Source organism: Atractosteus spatula, chromosome 11 (assembly GCF_055471065.1).
Source record: "Atractosteus spatula isolate fAtrSpa1 chromosome 11, fAtrSpa1.hap1, whole genome shotgun sequence".
In the NCBI taxonomy this organism is placed as follows: Eukaryota; Metazoa; Chordata; class Actinopteri; order Semionotiformes; family Lepisosteidae; genus Atractosteus; species Atractosteus spatula.
In genome coordinates this window covers 13,029,322-13,033,965 of record NC_142716.1, presented here as the reverse complement: position 1 = coordinate 13,033,965, position 4,644 = coordinate 13,029,322, and positions in this window count along the sequence as shown.

Sequence of the window (4,644 nt, the reverse complement as noted above, 5' to 3'; positions counted from 1 at the left end):
AGACATTAACATCTATGTTTGGCCATGGAAGCCCTACCTGACCACTTTCAGAGCTTGAAACATATTGCACATTTGCAGGATGAGCTAGTTCCGCTGAAAAATATTACTACAACACCACCTTTAAAGTATTTTCAGGAAATTCTAGACTTTTAACTACATAACCTTTGCTTTATATTACTTCCTTATATTTTCTAGAATTTTATTTGTTTGTATTTAAAGTTTTACATTTACAACATCTTAATCAAGTCTTTTTGATTTTCCTTTGCACTTCTACAGCATTTCCTAATCTATCCATTATTGTGTAATCTGTATTATTACCAGTTACAATAGCTATGCATACCAAAATCTTGATCATTGATACTGTATAAATTAGTTACTACTACTGTTAAATTTATTCTGGATCCATTTATTAGGATATGCCTGTATAAAGTTAGCATATCCTTGTGGGTGGCCATTTAAACTAAAAAAATCTGATTCCAGCACTTCAGAATAAAAAAGCTTTGAATAAATTCTGCAGCATATTAAAAAGGGACTCATTTAAAATGTAAAGCTACATAAAAGCATCCTACTTTAGTATGTTAGTATGTTGGTTGTTTTATGTGAACACTCATTTTTAAACACTTTTAAATTAGATTTGCATATAAATTTCATTATTTTAATTTTGTTAGTAACATGCTGAGCAATGCCAAAGTCCCAATGATGCAAAATTGCTTTATATATGATTTTTATATTTTATACATACTAGATGTGTGTTAGTAAAAGGCTGTATTTTTATTTTATAGTGTTGTGCACATTACTAAGATTAGTATTACAATAGCCTAAATACATATTCTCTCATTTTCATGAACTTACACTCATGGAAATTTTACTTGTTTTCCTCTGATTGATTTAGACATTCATTTCTGATATTCCTATGTAAAACTCTGACAAATGTCCCATAGGGATACACAAGCCACATTCTTGATTAAAACATGTATCCTCCTACTCTGTTTTTTTATTAGACTCCAGCACTTTGTAGTTTAGTTTTTTCCTGCTAGGCTGCAAGTTTGAAATTTCCAGTTTGCAGCCTATAATGCAATAACAGGCCATATCCTCTTCTCCAACTCTATACTATACTCTATACCTCAAATCTATCCAGTCCACCAGCGGATTGGTTTGGTTTACAGATTGGGTTGACAAAACCCATGTTTGTTAATTTGAGACTGTCTGTGTTCCGGCACCTCTTTGTGCCATTTCAATTTACCATGCACATTCAGAACTTTACAATTATTTTAAAGACAGTCACTGTTTGATCTTTAGACCAATCAATAGATCAGTGAAAAAAAAAATCTTACCTTGCATGAATATCAAAATAAGTGTAAACATAAAATGGAACAGGTTGCAGAGCCTGGTGCTTTTCTGCTCTGCTCACATGCTGCACACTGCCAGTATGGATTGTCAGGAAACGAACAGAACTAACATGGGACACATTTTATATTCCAATATTGCATGCTCACACTTTGAACAACATGTAAAAATTAGAAGAAAATATTGTTTGAGAGGGGAAATCTGGCTAATGCTATCAGTTTGAACAAAAAAGTGTCCTGATTGTGTCTCATACAGTACCTGCAATTACCTTTTTTTAAAATAAGAAATCTGTTTGAATCATGTTGTTTAGGAAAATAATGAAAAAACATTAGATCAGGAGATTAGGAGAATTTCAATTTCTTCCTTAAAATATAACAATATGTTTCTGTCAGTGTTGCTGCCCATGGGCTATATATTTATATCACTTGTAGCTGCCGCTAGCAAAGGATCACAGTTGCTTGTGGGCTTAGAACCACAGTGTTGCTCCCTAGACAGAGGCAAAATGCTCTGGGCCAAAAGAAAGTATTTCCTGCCAGAGAATAAATTTACACTGCCCAGGTTTCAATGATGGAGACTAAGGTTTCCACATACACACTGTGGTAGTTATGCTGCATACAGTATATGTTACATGTACAGTATACATTCAGTTAGTGGGAGATCATACAGTCAGTTTCAGAAACCATACAGATGTGATGACCAGTGCATCAGAATGAAAATGTTTCAAAATAGAGTAGGCATAATAACATGACATGAATTACCAATTAAAAAGATTTAAGTTGCCTCATAGCATATTATCAACAGTACTGGCAGTGTTGTGCATGACTTTAAGTTTGCATTAAAACATTTGAAATATTAAAATCTATACAAATTATCGGCAGGTTTTCATAGAAAATTTTAATCTGTTTTAACACCAATAAGGCCATACACCTTGTTAAGGACTTCAGCATTTAAAAAAAGGCAGTAGGATTTTTCAGATGTGGCAAAATGTTTTATTTTTAAAAATACATTTTAGAGTTACTTCTTCAGGGTTGTGAAATATGAATTTTAAGTTACGAAACAAAATGCCTCTTAATATGTAGATAAGAATTTCAGATGTGTGTTGAACAGAAATCTCCTTATTTGATAGCTAACAATAAAATGAAAAAAGTCCAGATTGTAACTGACTAGACAGTGGCAAAATAAACATCTCAGATAATAGACTTTGATACTCTGCCCATCTTTGTTTCTTCGCCACCCATCCATCAGTGTAAATGAAAAAGACAGAGTGGGTTAGAGAGAGGTTATTCTCTACCTGTCACTACAAACTGAATTTTCTGAACCTTCCTGACCTTTGGATAAAGTGATTTTCTTTTTATATACTGTTGGTGTTTCTTCTGCAAATGTGAAAACAATAAGTTCTCAGTGGAAATCTCTTCAGTAGCTGTGTAAAAAAAATGCCTACGTTCACTTCTCCAAGAAAAATAAAATGTTACAGAAATAAGTAAATATAACTTCATCATTAAATGAAAATAAAGAACAATAATAAGAAATGTAGGAATTTAATTCATATGGATGTGTTATAATTTTAAATCTCGCAAAAGCGGGCTACCTTGAATGCAAAACAAAGTGTTCATTTCAGCATGTCAGTATTTCGCAAAAGGTACTCGCTGTGATTTAATCGTTAATTCTCAAATAAAAAGAAACAAAAGTACTTTATATTATTATATACTTATACTTTAAAGTATTATATTATGCATGTAAATTCGCTCTAATTTTAATTGATATTGAAAGTAGCCTGATATCACTTTTATACTTTATTCAGTGTGCAACTCCAGTAGATATGGTAGATAAGGTCTAGCAGAAGGTTCTTTTCATGGATGGTAATCACCATGAAAACTCATAAGTAGAAGAATCTCATAATTTGTCGGATATACCATGTGAACATTTTTTTCTTTAGCATTTTAACTGTCTCTAACCCACTTTAATTGTTGTTAACCTACTTGGCTGAGGGCTAACCTCTTGGCCATAGGTCGAAGAGACTAGAACCCCCATGCAGAGTAAGGAGTGAACAAGGAGGAGTCGCAAAGGTGTAGATGGGATGCAAAAGACATACTGGTGTATGAGGTAGAAAAGGGGATTGCATATACAATACTATTTATAATGTTTTAGTATGTAGAAATGATGTCAAGGATGATTATGATTTAGGACAGTTGAGGCTGATTGAATGAACATGGCTATTGTTATCCCTCCTAAACTTTTGTTATAAACTTCAATTATGCTAAAAAGTAGAAAGAATAAACAATGTTTCAGCCATTGAGCCTTCTTCAGGTTCTTCTCACGCTGAAAAAAAGCTTAATCCACAACATTTTAGCTTTCATTGTCTTTTTAAAATAGCTAGTTAACTGTTTCAGAGGAAGTTTAGAAAGCACTGTAAGCAGGGTTTTATTCACAGTTAGAAAAAAACTGAAGTGTTACATACATCAATCAGATTTCATTTAATAAATCACTGATCCTGTAATAGCTATTTTTATATAACTTTAAGGCAGTGAATTTCTGTCTAATCTGTTTAATCCATTCAGCAGTAATCCTTTCTTGTATATTTACATGTACACTCCTGTGCAAAAGTCTTAGAATTAAGGGTTACACTGCATGTGCAGAATGTTTTGAGCTGCAGTTTACTGAAAGCTTCCATTTTTTTTACTATTATTACTACTTGGACTGTTATCACTACTGCTTAGTTTAAGTGAGAAGAAATTAATCTCTAATTAATTACTTAGCAATATTCAATATTCAATTAATCAGACACATACAAGAGTACTACGGACATATTTAAATTGTCAAATTACCAATTAAATCTAATTTGACTCATTCTCTTGTGTCAATGAAGCTAAAAGATTATCAGGATTCTGTTACTTTGAAACAAAATAGTTAAAAAAATAGAAGATCACTAAAGACTTACATAATAAGAAAGTAGAAAAATGCAAAAATACTTTTCAGAGGTGTGTACTTTTCTAAATATCTACTAATAAAACTATTCAGGTACATAATATTTTCTTTTAGCGGTTTCTTACAACTTTAGTATTGTGAGTGCTGTAGTGTATATTTAACTTATTTTGTGGTACAGTAACTTAATGGTATGTAATATTTTATTAAATATACAATTTCATTTCCTTGACTAATTTAAAATATTTATTTAAAAAAGAAATAAAAATAATTGAAATTAATTTGAAAACAATCCTATACCATCATCATTTCCTATAATTTAAAATATAGTTATTAAATAAAAACACCATGAGAAATTTCAAAATTGTGATTTTT